This window comes from Coloeus monedula (assembly GCF_965178545.1).
Source record: "Coloeus monedula genome assembly, chromosome: 16".
NCBI lineage: Eukaryota > Metazoa > Chordata > Aves > Passeriformes > Corvidae > Coloeus > Coloeus monedula.
The window spans coordinates 10849471-10866936 of record NC_138796.1 but is presented as its reverse complement, the minus strand read 5'-3'; positions in this window follow the sequence as shown (position 1 = coordinate 10866936).

Here is a 17466-nt window from a genome sequence, read left to right as displayed (position 1 = left end):
GGAAATGTGTGGATTTTTTTCCTGCTGAAGATAAATGCAACTCAATGAACTGCTCTGGTTTTGGCTGGGATTTTTTTTTTGTGGGGTTTTTTAAACAGCAGTGGGATCCAAGAGTCACTTTGCATTTAAGATTACAGTTTAAATTTAGTGGAATAACTACTGTTGTTTATTTAGTTAGGTCTGACTGCTGTCTGCAGCTAGCATGGGGAATAATACATTAATACAGCAGTTACCGGCTACATCCAAATTTGTAAATGAGAACTGATACTTCTGGAAGTGTATTTCCTGTAAGTTCATATTTTAGCAGGATAATGGTACACCTAACAGTCAAGACAGAAAGGATAACAAATACCAAGTCATTAAGGACTTTAATATGCTAAAGCAAATAATATGCACCACAGAAAACCTAGAGAGTATGCTGAAGAGCTTCACAAACTATTTATATTCATTTGTAAATTATTCTTGAAAAAACTGGTGAAGCTCCAGATTATTTCCAGAAGGAAAGCAGAAGGAAGCTTAGTGTTGTGTCTTTATGAAAGGCAATAAATGGGACTGTCTAGGAAATCATAAGTCATTTGGCCTCAAAGTGCTGTTCAAGCAAGCAAATTACGGAAGGTAATCAATAAACACAAAAATAAAACAATTAAGCAAAATTATGCTACTTAGCACCATTTCAAGGAACGTTACTTAACATGACCACTAACTTTCTGATGATATATGCTTTCCAAAGTTTTGAAACAATCCACACCCTACAAATTCAATTACTGATTATTAAAAATAGTTATTTTCACTCTTAATCTGGCTAATCAATATAATTTTAAATTAGTTTTCTATTCAATATCTTTGTGCTACTCCAGACCCGTAATAAGAATTTAGACAAAAAAGTCAAGAGTTGGTAGATAACAACTAAGTGATTTATCAGCCCTCTGCCACCACCTGTCCACTTATTTCCCATTCCTGTCCATTTCATTTCCCATCTCTCAGCTTACTTTATGACACTTAGTGCCTGTTAAAAACCAACAAAACTAATTCTAAGTGAGGTGCTTGACAGGCAAAAGCATCATCTGAAGATCTGGACTGTGGTACTGTACAATTCAAGTTCTACTCTTCTACGTCATGTTTAAAGTTTATTTTCTGTCTCTATTTTCCTTGTTTCAAAAGGTAAGACAAAAAAAAATTTAACTACACTGAACAGGACTTTTGCAGCCAGTGCAGTTTGTCACAGTTAAGGAGAACAGCTGCATATTTTCTTTTTAGTAAAACTTCAAGTGTCTCCTGATTTAAAGCAAGAATATATTGTCAAATAAATCTTCATATATGATCTTGTATCTGACAGCTCTTTATGTGGAAAGTATATTTTTACATTTTGGGTGGATTCAAAATTTATTAGTCATATTTAAGCATGGCAGCTAAAAACAGAGGAGCATATCATACCCTCTCACAGAGATGTGGAATTGAGGGGAAGAAAGGTTCTCAGATTTTCTGCATGAAAGGCTTTTATTTTCCTCTGGTTGCTTATTGCCTTTAGCTCAGGGAAACAAGTTTTTCTCTAGCTCTTAGGAATATTTTACGTAGCTTTGTGGGGTTTTTTTAAATCTTTTGGACAATTACAATCTTCAATGTGCCTGCTAGCTCATTCATGGCTGTTAAGAATCATCATTGGCTATAAATAGTTTCAAAACTAGTGCTCCCTCACTGAAAGAATACCTTTATTTTATTTGCATTCCCTTTGAGATGTTTTTCAGTAAAATAAGAGATTACTCCTTTCACACCCTGCTTCCAGCCTCTGAAGAAAAATCTTGTATCCAGACCATGCAGCAATTGCACCACCTGATGGACCTATCAATGGAATCCCAATTATCCTGCAGATTTTTCTCAACAACAGGTCAGAACTTAGCTCCAATTATCAGCCTGATTAACCACAGCTTCAGCAAATTTTTGAGTTAACTTCAAGAACAGAAGTGTATGTATAGAACAGCATGGAGCAGATACTGCTGATATTCTTGATGACCTGCTTGTCGTTACAGTTGCTAATTGACTGACACTAAGGTGAAGCACAGCACACACAATCTGCCACATATTTTTAATACTGATTTGGAAAAGGTTTAGAACTGTCTGTGACTACTGTTGGAAAATTAATTTTCTTTGTTTTGGGATTTTTTTTTTCAGCATAGGTAAACTACAGTAACATTCATGAACTGCATTAAATTTTATTTAAAATGTGCTTTCCACCAAATTCATGTACTAAGATATGACCTTGTTAATGTTTCTATTTTTCCCTATAGAGCAGGGCAGACCGTTATAAATATATCAGAACTCTGGACTGAACTGCTGGTGTTGGGGCCTCTGAGGGGCACGCTAACTTCTTAACAATTACTTTAAACCCTAACTTCAGGACCTTGGTTTAAAATGTGGTCAGAGACGAAATTTTCACTACAAAAATGGTGAAAATTTTGGGATTTGGTCCTTTAAGAAGGGCAGCACTGTCTCATTCATTAATTGACAGCCTACATCCACATTTTTAGCTATGCTTGGTTTTACTTCCTCTTACACATTGTGCGACTTTTTGAACTGATTGGAAACTGACAATCATCTGCTTCCTGACTAATGCAAATTCAGAACTCTCTGGCACTTTTTAAAACTGCAATCATTAAAACTCTTGGCTAGATAGGTCATATTAAAAAAAAAATAAATTCCACTGTATTTTTAAAGACCTCTCTGAAAAAAAGAGCAAACAAAAAATGTGTTCTGCTAATGAAAATCAAAAGCCAATTTATAGTAGGAGGCAAGACAAAGTGGATGAGTGGTAAACAAATTTCTCTAATAAAATGTTCAATAGGACTCATAATTTAATGAGACATTTTTAAGCCTGTTAAATGTCACCTCTTACCCAGAAGATGGAGCATTATGCTAAAATATTACAAACCAAAAAGTGTAAGTGAACTTCCCAGAGTATAATATTATCCCAACAGACCTTTGGCAGCTTCACTTCTGCTGAAGTGAATACAGCCCATGGGGCAAACAACACCTCAGTGTTCTGGGAGAAAAAAAGAGGGCCTGGAAGTGCTCAGTCTGCTCCAAGTCCACTGTCACACCTTGTCCTTCCAGCCAATTTCTGCCACTGTGGAGTGGGCAGAGTGCTGGGCCAAACTTCCTTCTCTGATTCTTCCTACAGCTGCCCCAGCAAATGCTGCCCAGTTGCAATGATATGGTCACTCTAAAAGGTAAGGAAGCATCTCCAGTGAGAACTCAAAGTATTCCTAGCACCTCTCCTGAGCTTCTGTGGGCAGATTCAGAATGCAATGGTCTCACCAGGCATCAAAGTTCATTTGGAGCAGGGCTTCTGGTTTTCTTTCCTCTGAAAGGCATCTGATATATACATGCAATCAGTGCTCTAAGAAATGACCCTACATGAACAAAATTGAAATAATCAGGGCATTCCCTTCAGCACTACTGCTCTGAACTTAATTGCTAATGGAGACAGAAGTCAAAGTCTGACCTCCAGTCAGGACACCGAGGAGACACAAGTGCTTTTACCTCCCCCCAGAGGACAGAGAAGAGGAAATAGCTGCATAAAGATGAAAATTCAACCCAACTTCTACTGATAGGTGCTTATAAAATTTCTGTTCAATTTTATAAAAATCTTTAAAATACCCATTTAAATAATGTATTTGATGTAATATGTTGAATTACACAAGTTTATCATGCATTGGGCACAACACAAATGTAATACAGTGTATGAGTTTGCTAGTGAATAAGCTTAGAAGCTTAAAAAGAAACAAGTTCTGAAAGCAGAAACTTGATATTCTTCCCTGCTCTCTTTCAATTTGTAAACCAAAGAAGCAAGTAAAAGGGTATTTATTATAGTTCAATTCAGAAGGAAAGAAAAAACAGCATAGAGCAAAACAAATTTTAGTAAAACAAAGTTTATTTTGCAAGGCAAGTAGTAATATTGAAAACCAGCAAGTGTTCAAAGCCTAGCCTACTTCTTAGAGACTTTTATTCCCTACTCAATCTACTGTACACCTAAACTGAACAAGTCCAAATACTGGCTCTTCAGCTTAGCAAGCAGAGTTACCCTTCTGCTGCTTACAAACACTTTGTAAAACACTTTCTTCTTAGGTAGATTTAAAGCACCTCTATATTGGTCCTAGGGTGGTGACTATATAATTTTTCTCTCCTTTTTCTTTTCCTCTCTCTCTTTTTTCTCCTAACTTCTTGAAATCTATTGTAAGCCAGACTAAAAAATTCCAGTCAATGCCTCAGTAAGTGCTTTATTGTGTCCTGCTAAATTAAAGTTTGCTACGTTGAGGTTTGTGAAGTGCCTTACTTGTCTGGATGCTGGTTTAAAATTTGCCAAGTACCTTATTCTACCTTAATGGTCTAAAGTTTGCAAATAAAAGCTTGTTATTGAACCTCCTGAGAATGTTGCTGTTGCTCCCAGAATGAATGAAATGAATGAATGAAATTCTCTTCCCCTTAAACTTGCTGAGCGAGCTGGGCTGTAACAAACACAAAGCAACAGAGCTTCTGAGGAACTTTTCTATAAACAGACTTGCTGCAAACAAAAGTTATATGCTGAGAAAAATTCTAGTAGATCTACATGGCCTTGGTCCACAGAACCACACTTTGGTACATGAGTCTGATGAAGCTCAAGAACAAAACTGTTTAAGGATTTTATTTATTTCACATTTAGCTTGAAAGTAAAAACTAGTGTCTAAATTCAAACAACTTGATGAAGGAAGGGACTACAGGAAAAGGAAGTAACTGTGGGATGGGTACCAAATATATTTTAAACTAAAATCCAGACAGCCTGAAAATAATTTATTTTATTATCTGGACAGATCTGACCACTCTAGTTCATTAACTGTTCTCTCATTCAGCCTTCCAATAACCTATCTATCTACAGAATTTCTAGACCTCAACTATACCCAACAGAGCACAAACATTATTTTTGTTTTGTAGTTATTTTTTACAGAGGAACAGCCAAGATTAAGTCACATGAGTCTCTCTGTATGCTGGGTGTTTGTTTACTGGCCACTGAGGAAAAATACACAAGATTTTACACTCTAAATACACTTCCCTGGGAAATAAGAATTGCCATGTAAGATTGTAGGCGGAGCACTGATAGAGCAACTAAAGAAACCGGAAACATAATAAATCATTCTGATTAATGGAAATAATTCACGTCATAGACCTTTCAGAGAAAAATAAAAATAAACCCCAAGCCCCACTGTATTTCTGTGAGTTTTTGACTAAACCCAGCAAGACAAAAAATTTTGATTTAAAAAAGATCATCCATCATTCTTCCTCTGTGCTGCTACTTTTCACCTAAGGATAAAACAACAAAATCTGAATGCAAATGATTACATTTTTAAGTGTTCAAACAGCCTTTCATCCCATCTTTATTTACCAATGCTACCCACAGCAGATTGCATTTAAAAATTTCAAATAATTTTCCTTCAAAAAAAGCTCCACAAGCTCCTTTTGAGCTAATAAAACACTATGCATAGTTATGAACAGAAAATAAGTCCTTAGACTTACACAGCCTCTAAACTACCACCCTAATTTTCATTAATAGCTTTGAGTATATATGTAAAGACGTATTAAATTAATATTACTGTTGAAAGTGAATGGTATCATTTTATAAAAATGCCAGTATTTTAGAGAGGTTAGTGCTAGTGCTCTTATTCTCAGCTCCTCACACAGTTACGTGAAGCAACAGCTTCTGAAGACAAAACAAAACCAGGGCAGAATCTCTTCTTGTACCTAGATGAAAACAACAGTCCCCTTTAGGAGTGCACATTTGAAACATCCTCACTTATTCTGAAGATTTAGACTGCACAGAGAGGACCATCTGAAAAATTGTCACAATAACAAATGCACTCAAAATATTGTTTCCAAATCAATCATTGGATTAATCATTGGTGCCCCACAAGCATTAATGTACTACAACACCATTAACAAAATATGTCAGTGTTCACAGTTGTAGACTACTCTGATAGGCAAATAACAAATCTACTAAAATGAAGCATCTCGGGAGCCTCTTTTTGTTACTACAATATGAAATGTTTCAATATAAGCAATAAATCATAAAACGTTCACTGAGTTTAACAGAGCAACAAAATTTTTAATGTACGTCCTAGATATCTTTCAGCTGTTAGTAACCATTATACCCTAATTTAGTTTATTAAATACATACTACATGGCAAAATGGAAAAGCTTGAGGCTATGCTGTGAGGAACACCTAACCAGCACACCCTGGCATTGCTGATGAAAGAAACAGTTCGGTATATCCTGTCATCCATGCAAATAAACAAATCAACAAGGAGGAAACAAATGGCTTTATATTTGTAAACACTGACAAAGCAACATTCGGATTTTACAATTCAGGTTTTGTGGAAAACATAATGTTTCTTTTTTCAATTTTTTAAGTATATTTCACAGTATTTTCTGCTGGGTGAATACATCTTCATGTCAGGAAGGTAGCAGGACATTACAGAGATGGGCTATCTTACCCTGGAATTTCACACAGAGGAATTTTCCATGCCTAGAACCAGCTTAGGACAGCTGGAGCTTTGCCTCTGCCACTCCTGTTCAGCTGTTCCTGAGAGGCCCTTTGGGTCTGAGATCCCAAAGTTTGTGCTCTCTCGAGCAGACAGAAAGGAGCTATAGCCTCTGAAAACTTCCAGGACTTCCCCAAAGCCAGCTCTAGTGAACTGCACAGGACAAACATTAGACCTGTCCTTGTTACAGGAGTTTGTGCATGGAATAGGATTTGCCAATATGCTCTGCTGGAATAAAGAAATGCCCAACTTGAACTATAAATCGACATATAACAATTGCATGTGTTTATTTCCAAGGAGTAATAAATTATTTTAGAAAGGAAATAGCATGCAAAAAAATGTATTGACTTGCCATAGACAACAAAACAAACAGTATCATTCATATCCGCCTCAGCCTTTTAGTAACACTCATTTCTAGCAGGACAATTCCTGCCACTGGGATTTCTCATAAGGAAGCTGTATTTCCCTAATTTCACCTCAAGTGTCTAAGTATCTCAGAAAACTTCCTTCCAAATTCTGCTTCCTTTCTCCCAGATCATCCAGCTGGGGCAAAACCTATGGAACTGTGCTGAGCTTGGCCCCAATTCTAGTCCATGGCCCCCACGCCCTCACAAAGCAGCGTGAGAGCTGCCCTGGCGCGGGGCGAGCCTCCACAGTGTCACCAAAAACCGGGAATAAAACTCCTTAGCAACAACGTAGGCTTACGAAGCAGGGCATGACTTTATTACAGCGCCGGATGCACGCGGGATTAACTCCACCTAACGTGGGTGCAGGGCACAAGAAGGTACACGCATTCATTAGCCAGAAGTACACTTGCTGTGTGATTACACACGTGCGTACAGAACCTTCTACCATCTTCCACGTGGCCCTGATTTTCCGCCCTGGTTCTGAGAGCTGCACATGTTTCTGAACAAACTGGACTGGGCCGCCTGGGCTCGTTACTGAACTCGGGACGTTCCACGGCCGCTACACAAAGCTCCATTGACTCTTACTGCTGCCCGAGCGACTCACCACACCGCGAGCTCCGCACCCTCCCTGGGCAGCTGCTCCACAGCCCCGCCAGCCTCAAGGGAAACTTCTTCCTCCTGAAACGCCTTGTCTTGTAGTTTATGGCCATTGTCGCTGGGCACCACCGAAGAGTTCTTACAAGTAAGAACTGATGACTATGGCTAAGGTAAAGGTCGAATTGGTAACCAGCCGCTCGTGCGACATTCTGGGGTAATCAGGGGAGTCGCGACATGTTGCGGGAGGCGGTGGCGATGAGGGGCAGCACCGGGCGGGCACAGCACGCGAGCCCCCTGAGGGGCCGGCCGCCCTCGCGGCCCGTGCGGGTCGGTCCCCTCAGCGCTCCTGGTGCGAGCCGGGTGGTCCCGTCCCGCCGGCCAAAGGGAAAGCGGTGGTTCCTGTCCTCCTGCACCGCGCAAGGTGCCCGGGAGAGCGACAGATGCGAGCTGAGGGAGCGGCTCAGGGCAGCTCCGCGTCTGCCGCGACAGAGCGGCCCGGCCCGTGCGGGCTTCCTCGGGCGGCCGCGAGCGAGCCGTGGGGCGACGCTCGCAGCCGGCTCCGGGCTTGGCCCGTCCTCCCCCGTCCGCTCCTCAGGTTCCCCTGCCCAGCCCAGCCTCCTGTGTGCCCCCAGGCAGAGGGGACGCGGAGGACCATCGACAGGGCTGGCTGCTTCATTCTGTAGAGTCACGGAATCATCCGGGGTGAAGGAGACCTGTAAGATCAGACAGTCCAACCGTCAACCCAGGACCACCATAATCGCCCCTAAACCACTAAACTGTATCACCCAGCACCACATTCAGACATCTCTTAAACAGCTGCAGGGATGGTAACTCCAAAACCTTGGAGCCTTTCCAAACTCCTTGGCTTTGCCAGGGCCAAGGAGGGGTTCGGTCTGGGTGGGTCGCGCTATGGCGGGGGGCTCTGAGGGCAATGAGGTGGGAGCACAGGCAGGAGCAGCAGGGTTTGCTGCCTTATGGCGAACTGTGACCTGTACCGTCAAAAAATGTGGTGACATTACACCAGTAAGCTGTTGTGAATACCCAGAAGTTTTGCTGTAACAAACTTGTGAAAAACTCACAAGGTGGATGTGGTCACATTGACATGAGGACACATTTCTGTATGGAAGGTGAATAAAAGACTAGTATGTAGGGGTTATGTGAGATTTTCACTAGAAAATTGAACATGTGTAACTGAAACAGGTGTCTTTAAACCTGCATTTCAGAGAGAGGTTGAAATGACAAGAGTCTCTGATCACTGGCAAATTGGTGGAAGAATTGTCAGAGGGAAAAACCATACAATCCACTTAATTCACTTTTCTTTGTCAAAAGCAGCGGTATTTGCAGTGGAGAATGAACAAGCATTGGCTGGATCATTTTAGTGAAATCTTTCTGGCTACATAGCAGAAAGGCAACAAATGAAGGAGTGCAATGAGAACAAGGCTAGGGTATCCTAGCTCAGTGTCTCCTTGCTCTGAGGCCAAAAGCCAGTCCATTTTAGTAGTCTGAGGAGGCTGGGACCTTCTGTGCAATTTGCAAAAACAGCGTGGGTATAGCATGTGATTGCACAATCTAAAAACTAGAAGAAATAGAGGAAGTTCTTCAATTTTTTCAGTATTGCTGTTTCCTGACACAGTGTGTTCATTGCATCTTACAAGGATGGGGCTGCAAGTGGCACACATCCAGAAGAGAAAAGTTAGTGTATTAAGAAGTGTTTGGAAAATGTGATCTGCAAGAAAATACAGAATACATTGGAAAATGAAAAACTGAACGAAATCTAATCTTCCATGGGATAAGAGAGCTTCGGTGCAGATGCAGGGAATAACTTCATGGTCCTGGAGGATAGGATGAGTAGTAACAGGCTTAAAATGCCAGTCACTTGTGAAGCGTCCATTTGTGAAGACTGCAACATGTCTTCGAGTGGCTGTGGAGTTTCAGACGGTGTTGAGACTTTTAACAAATGCTTGCTAGGGATAATACAGGTATCATTTATCATTCCATCGGCAGGGGAATGAGCCAGTGACCTAGTGGGCACCAAGCAGCTCTGAGTGCTTAACTTCTCAGTCATTTGGTGTTGAATCATGTGGAAAATAGAATTAAATCTAGGTGGATAGCAGAGACAGACACTTCAGGTGAGAAACGGATACCTTTACCTTTGAAAATGAGATGACAGGTAAAAAACATTAAGAGTATTTTTAACTTGCTGAAGTAAAGTAGAAGCAGTAGAACCAACACGGCTGTGATTTCTATCCATCACATACTTACGTTTCCTATGAACAAAAGCTTTCTGGCACAGCATGTGTGTGTTCTGTGCTGACCTGAGTACAACTGAGAAGTCTGAACAAACAGCACTGGGCACTGTTAGTGCAGCTCTGCATTTTGCTTAGTGTTCTATCCATTGTCTAAAAATTTCTAAAACTAATGGGGGGACATTTTCACTTTGAATGAGACTCACACTTTTGACACACACATTTTTGACAACTTGATGTTTTCCTGCTCTAATATTATTTAAAATAGGATTTATTTCAAACCCATAAAAAATAGACTTCAGATATGAGTTACTGCATGCATTTGGTTTTTAAATCCAGTTCATTCTTACAGCACACAGAAGAATATTTGCAGAAACATTTGAGAGAAAAAAAAATCCATGGATCTAAGGAATCAAAAGGAAGCAAAAGAAATTAGGAAAATAAGGAATACTTCAACAGAGAAGGAGATTTTATATGGCTTGCAAATTAGAGATCTTTTTTTTTAGCCAAGTATCTAAAGTACAATCTGCAAAACTAAGAATTGTGTCAAAAGAAGGGTGTTTTCTAAATCAAATGTTCCTTTGGTGTAAACGTTGCTCAGACTATTACTTACAGCATCAAAATCCTGTGCCTGAGATAATTTGCAACAAAAATTCAGATGCAAACCAACATGCTGGGAAGCAAGGTGGGGGAAGGCAGATGATGAAGACCAAAATGCCTAAATATTCCACCATATATTTTTTCCTCTGTGAAAAAGGAAAAAAAAAGAGGTTTTTATAAAACTGATGTTTGCAGATGTTCTGCCTTACACAAATCTCAATTTCCTAATTAGGGTAAACATTTAAAAAGTAATGTGCTTAGCTCTGCACCAAGTAGCTTAGTAGGGGAATTGTTGCTGCAGTATCAACACAAAGATGGTAGTGACTGTAAGGTATTACCTGACTGTAAACACTAGAGAATAATTTCCCCTATGAAATGTTTCTTTTGTAAATGTAGGAGGAGAGACATTTCATTTGATGGTAGTAAGAGAGAGTGTTTCTCAATTGAAGATGGTTCTGACATGCCTCTGAGGACAGCTTCTCAGCTGATAAGGCTTAAAGAATCCCTGTTCGTGGGAAAGGTTTTCTATGATATGTCAAAAAGCTCTTAAGTAAAACAGAGACGAGAGGGATCGTCCCAGAATAGAGTAGGAAAAACCCTCAGGCATAGCTCAGTGTTATTTCTGCAGAAAAAAAAAAAACATTGGCTTCTTTTACTTGTTTGTTTCAAGGTAGAGAGCACGTTTACTGTCATTGGAAAAGGAAAAAAAAAGAGGAAAGGGGGTAAAGTAGCTCTCAATAAGTATCTAAGGCAGTTTAGAAGTGAGAAAATTAATAGCAACAATTAATTAGTCAATAATCTTGGTTCTGTCCTCCTCTTCCCTCTGCCGGCTTTTGTCTGAGGTTTTAGGGTTTGCTTCTCTTAGCACAAAATACTATGTCCCCATTCTATTTCAGAATCAAACTGCTGCAGCAGTTTAAGGCAGAACACCAGTAATTTAGTGATAGGATTCCTCCCCCCACTGCTCTCTGTGGCGGTGCGGGTGGCTGCAGTGACCCCGAAGGGAGCACCACAACCCACGCTTTCGAGGTCAGGCACCAATGTTTAAGGACTGCCTTCTGATGAGGGTGAGATCCCATCACCCCTTGGTGCGGCTATTTGCCTATTCTAGGCTGGTTGGTCCTTGTTTTCCCCTTCCTATTTTATGTATAAGTTTGTAAATATTCATCTCCCGTGGTTGCATATGTATCAGTTCTAGAAGTTTCTCTGTTACTCTGTGCCCCATTGGCTATCCCCTGTAATCCCTCCTTTGAGTTGCCCCCATTGGTTATCTCAGTGTCAGTCCCGCCTCCTTTGCTTTATCCCGTTGGCTGGGTCTCTTATCCCCGCCTTTCCTGCCCCAACTATAAAATCCTGGACCCACGTGCATTCTGGCCTGGCTGTCCGTAGTCTGTTTGGGTGTGGTCAGCGTGCTGGTGGAACCTACACAAAGAGTCTCTCCTTCTTTCTTTGCCTGCGCGCCCTGACAGCCTAGCTCAGGACAAGCTCCTTTGGGTGAGGAGCTCACTCTGCCCCCCTTTTGTGTGTGTAGAGCTGCGGGTGTAGAGGGTGCAGCCAGACCTCCGGGCTTCTTATTTTCCTGGCTCAGGGTGCTCTCAGCCCTCCATTGTAATTATTTATTAAAAGAAAATGGAAAGGTTGGTGGTGGCTTTTTCTTTATTTTTTTCTCTCAGGGGACACTGAAAAGGAAGCAGGTAATCCCAGTAAGCAGAGGAAACATCCAGTGTAAATATATTAACGTTGGAGATGAAAACAAGAAAAAGAGTATTTGTACAATGGCAAAAAATAAAGGAAGTCTTCTGGCAAAGGTAACGTGTAGTGTTTGGAATGTTCGAATTCTTTTATGTTCAGTAGAAAGTTTGATTGTGTTATTTTTTGGTGATGTGACTTGAATTCCAGTAGTTCAGCCATGCTGTAGTGCTTAGAGCCTTTTTATGACTGTTGTATGTCACTGAGACATCCTAATTCCAGTTGTTTATTCAATGGAACTGAACTTCCAGTCTGGTGCTTCCCAATGTATGTTACCCGCGTGACTCCCGTGGTCAGTCCCTGATAATGCAGAGGGACTTCTGCATAGAAAGGTGGGAGGAAGGAACCAAGGAGGTATGGACAGAGAGCTTAGGTAGTGTTTGGTGGTAGGGGGAAGGTTGAGGAGCCAGATTTGGGGGAAAAATCAGCAGACAATCAAGCAGGACTGGGGAGAAATACTTGTGCACATGTGCGCACACATGAGAATGCAGGTGCTCCTGAATTCATTGGTTAGATGCCAAAAGTCTTTGGGTGAAGGGAAGTTTCTGTTTTAGCACAGAGGCAGAAAGCAAATCCTTCATGTAGGGAATAACGATCAGGAATTTTTTGTGGTTTTGAATGGAAACCTTTTTCCCAAGAAAATACATCACTTGTCATAAAATCTTAATTTTCCTGACATTAGAATGCGCTCTAGTCCTGCTTACACAGACATTTTATTCCTTGTAGCTGGTGTCAAGAATATATGTCTGATGTGTAAAATCAATTTAATAAGAATAATTTAAAATATTTATAAGATATTTAAAATGTTACTGTTCATCTTTATATTGCCATCAGAATTTTTTTATTTCTCAGGTTAACAAGCTTCACTTGCTCATGAGTACTCTGCTTGAAAGTTGCCTCTCAGCAATTTTTGATTAGTCCTGTAGAAAGTAAAACTCTTAATTTTGTATGTAGAGAAATCACAAACATTTTTAAAATATTTAAAGCTATATGTTGCACTGCTAATGGTAATACATACATACTGATTTTATCCCTTTAAATTTTAGAAAGTTGAGTTACTGTGGCACCTCCTTTATGTAAAGTGACTTAAGTCCAATGGAGAGTGCCAAGATACAAAATTCTGTGCTTTGTACCTGCCAGAAATGCCATATAAACAATAGAAAGAAAAGTACTACTTCTCCTGAAACTTCGGAAAATTTTAAATTTAGCACTTGTTTCATGTAGGCATTTCAGTGAGTTTAGATTTTTAGATTTGTAACGCAGCTTTTCTTCATTCCAGATTAAATTTATGAGTGGTGAGCAGAGCAATATTTTAAGTAATGACTTACTTAATCAAGAATTGGAATGCTTAAAGGGAAGAATTGAACAAGTAGAATGCACCAGAACCCATGAAGACATAGTTAGAACATCACTAGTAAGTTTCTTTGCATAATTGTGTGAGTTTTTTGTGTGTGAATCACATACTACTATTACGGTACCTTAAAGAAAGACCCCAAAAGTATGCAAATTTTTTATTTTATGTGACAAAAATAAGTTAATAACAGTTCTGTTTTCTATTGCAAGTCTTTCACTGTCTGCTCTTCATGCAACAGCAATACATAACTTCCTTACTGCAGGTGAACTGTGTTAAGCCCTGCTGTGTTTCTTCTCTGTTGTAGAAGTTGTTATCCAAACTGGAGAAGGACACGAATGCTCTCATGGATCCAGGAGGAAGCCATCCCAACAGTAGCTGTTCTCATGTGGGATGCAGATACCCAAATGGGCATTAATGCTTGCTTGGAAACTAATGGGTGACTGGATGGTTACACTGAAACCTCGTGGCTGTCACAGCTCCCTTGCTGTTGCATTAGGAAAAAATCTGCAGTGCTCATACTGGTTGATCTTCGAGAATTTGCTTTGAGACTACAACATAGCTCTTTTCAGTCTGATTAAACAAATTCAAAGGAGGGGGTGTTGATGACTCCTGCTTTGATGCTGTCCTGTTGGAGACACACTGGAGTTTTTCTGCTGAAGGGCCAGACCTCTTTATTATAAAGTTAAAGTCCCTGACAGCATAATTGCCTCTTTGAGTTTCTTTACATCATGCATTTAGCGATTCCCCCCCAGCCCATTGCATAGGAGCCATGAACTGCACATTGAAGACTAATTTCTTAGGCAGTGAAATTGAAAATATGAAACAATAAATAAAAATGTCAGTAACATAGCTACTAATACAAGAGCATTGCTCCTGGGAGATATTGATGTGTTTGTACTAAAATGGTAAGATTGCAAAACATCTTTTTTTTGTGGGGACATTTGGTTGTTACGGGGAACAGGAATTTCTCATGTCCTTAGACTGATTGTATTTTGTTGTGCTGAAATTCTTTTAGCTAATCTTACAGGAGGTGTAGTTCTGTGAATTATCAGCCTCCTGTTTCATGCTGACCATATATTTCATGTAAAAAAATCTTACAGAAATGAGGTTGTTCAAAAGAAGTCTTTGGAGTCTAAGACTTTTTTTTCTTTCACATTTAAAATTACAAAAGAATTGCATGTGACAAACATGCAGTCTTGTCCTTTTGTTAAGGCTTTCACATGTTGTACAAAAGCAGTTTCACATTTTCTTGGCCTTTTCCCAAAAACCAAAATATAAAACAAGATAAGGTTCAGTAAGATACTTGCATGCCTCAAGTTTTAAATTTTAATTTGGGGGTTTTAAAACAAGTTAATCCTGGAGTGTGAAGGTTTTAAGATACGTGGTATGTCCTCAAGGAATTAGATTATGTTCTAAATAGTTTGCTGTGAATCATCAAGTGTTGCTTTCACTTGCTTGAACTTTTCAATATATAATTCTGCATTTTTACAATAATTCTGGGTTGTTGTAAGCAATCTTAGCAAACAGATAGTGTTCCACTCTGCCAATTGGTACATAGTCTTGGATGTACTTGAGTAAAGAGAAGCCTTCCACTAAAATTCTGTATTATCAGAGTGAAATGAAAGAAAGAAAACTTGATCAATACAACAGAAGAAAACCACAATTCTAGTGAATGTAAAAAAAAATTTTAACATTTATTTTCCAGCGACTCCCTAAATTTAATGCCTGAGGTATAATTATGTAATAATTCAGGCACCCTTAAGGAGAAGATAGTTCTGTGGTATTACAGCACCATGTCCATTGCTGTACTGGGTTTGCCTGCAGGGTTTTGGTAGCAGGGAGCTGCAGGGTGGCTTGGCTTCTGTGGGGAGAGAGCAGGGCTTGCATCAGTTGCATCATGTGGGACAGAGCCATTTCAGGCCCACTCCAAAATGGACCTTCCACTGCTCGAAGCTGAACTGCTTTGTAGATTGTGGATACTGCAGGATGTTCAGGACTTGATGGAAAGATTATCTATTTTGAAGACCTTTCCAAGGGGAAAGAAGTGCCAAGCTGGGCTCTGAAGAAGGCTTCTCTTTCGCCACCAGGAGGCTCCATTGTAACGGGATTGGAACAGTGAAACATTTTTCTGTAGAAGCAAGTAAGGAACACCAGGAGACACCATCGTCAGAAATAAACACACAAAAACCCCAAAACCTGTTCCAGCCGTCCTTCCCCTTTTATCTTCTTTTTCCTCTACTTTGTCCTTTTCCTTCCTCTCCCTCCCTCACCCTCCAAATCTGTCAGGCCTAAAAATGTGTAAAAACATTATTTGACAAAAGGATTTAAACTTTTACCCTAAGAGCTTTTAGGCTTTTAACTTGGAAAGCAGATTTAAGTCTTCAATACTGGTACTTTAAAAATAAGATTTCTATGCTAGAAAGAAAAATGTCTAAAGTAACATTAAAAAGTCTCTCAATATGGCACATTTTTTACTTCTTGCTAATACTATACTAAGAAAATTGAGTCAGTGAATCAGTGCATATATTATGTTCCTACCCTTTTCTTTGTAACAATGTGTGCCCACTTGGTTTAAATGAAGTTTTCTGAACTTTGTTTATGACAGTAACACAAGCTTTGTTAGAAATAGTTCCACTTTTGCAGGTTTTTGAAGAGAAATGGAACAAAAGCTTTTTTCTTCAAGTAGAAGCAGTAAAACAGACCAAAGCCTGCACCATATGATAGAGTTTGGGTATCACTGGCATTGTTTCATACTTGCTGACATTTATTACAGCAATTTAATTTCATTAAGGCACCTGCAGTTTTACTCATCTGTGCAATGTACAGCTGTTTTAAAACTAAGTACATGCACAGGTTTGTGACATTTTGGCTAAATTTTTGGGGAAGGATTAAAAAGAACCATGCACACACTTCCCTTTAGAAATTCAGTGCAGTAATGATCCAACATAAACAAATACCTTCTAAATGCAATGGGAACCTCTTCAGCACTCCTTCTCATAGCACAAGGTGATTCTAAGTTGTTAGTACCAGTGTGTCAGGATTTTCTACCTTGGGAAAACCCTACTGGACAGATGGAAACCAAGGGTCAGCAATATGCTGAATATTAATCCGTGAATGTCAGGTAGTCTGGGCCAGTGCTGTTGGTCTGGAAGCTGTACAGACAGCAACAAATCAGCTTATAGATTTAAATGAAGATTTATAGATTTAAAAGAAGGTAGTATGAACATAAAGTAGTCTGAGTGGCTTATTTTTGTTGTTGCACTAACAACTGTTTTTGTCTCAGTGCGTAGACTTTCAAGCAGTAGCCAGTCTGCCTCCAGGTATCCACATCTTGCCAAGGATCCTTCTTTGTCCAGTGCTTCCTGAAGGATTTGAAAACCCTCCTCAGAATCGTGAAAATAAAAGAGGCTCACGAGCAAAATCTGGAGGGGATTGGACTGTCAAGGACCCATACAGAAACTGATCCCAAATGTGCTTCCCTATGCAGTTATCACCTGTGTCTGTTCCATTAAAACCTTAGTAGTAATTCTGCTTCACTCTGGAAGCAAATAGGCAAATATGGGCTTTGCCACTTCAGTGCCTTGCTGTTATCACAGGTTATCATCCCAAAAAATAGAGTTACTTTGTCATTCAATGAAAAGATCTATTTGGATGTTATAGACCATTTGGTGATAAACAGTCTGTAACTGCTTTAAAAACTCTTTAGGAGACTCAGAGTCCCTTACCAAGTGGTCTGCTACTCCTAGTAAGTACTGGACTGTTACTTGCAGTGAGTATCATGTCAGAGCATTATTTGTACTGCAGACAGTATTAATTTCATGTGTCTTACTTATTACAGTGTTATGTTATAGAATTAATGGAATAAGCTTGATTCTACAGCCTTGAAAATGAAGTCTTTTAAAAACTACTTCCACATTTAATTTTCTTCCAATTTATTACTTCAGAGG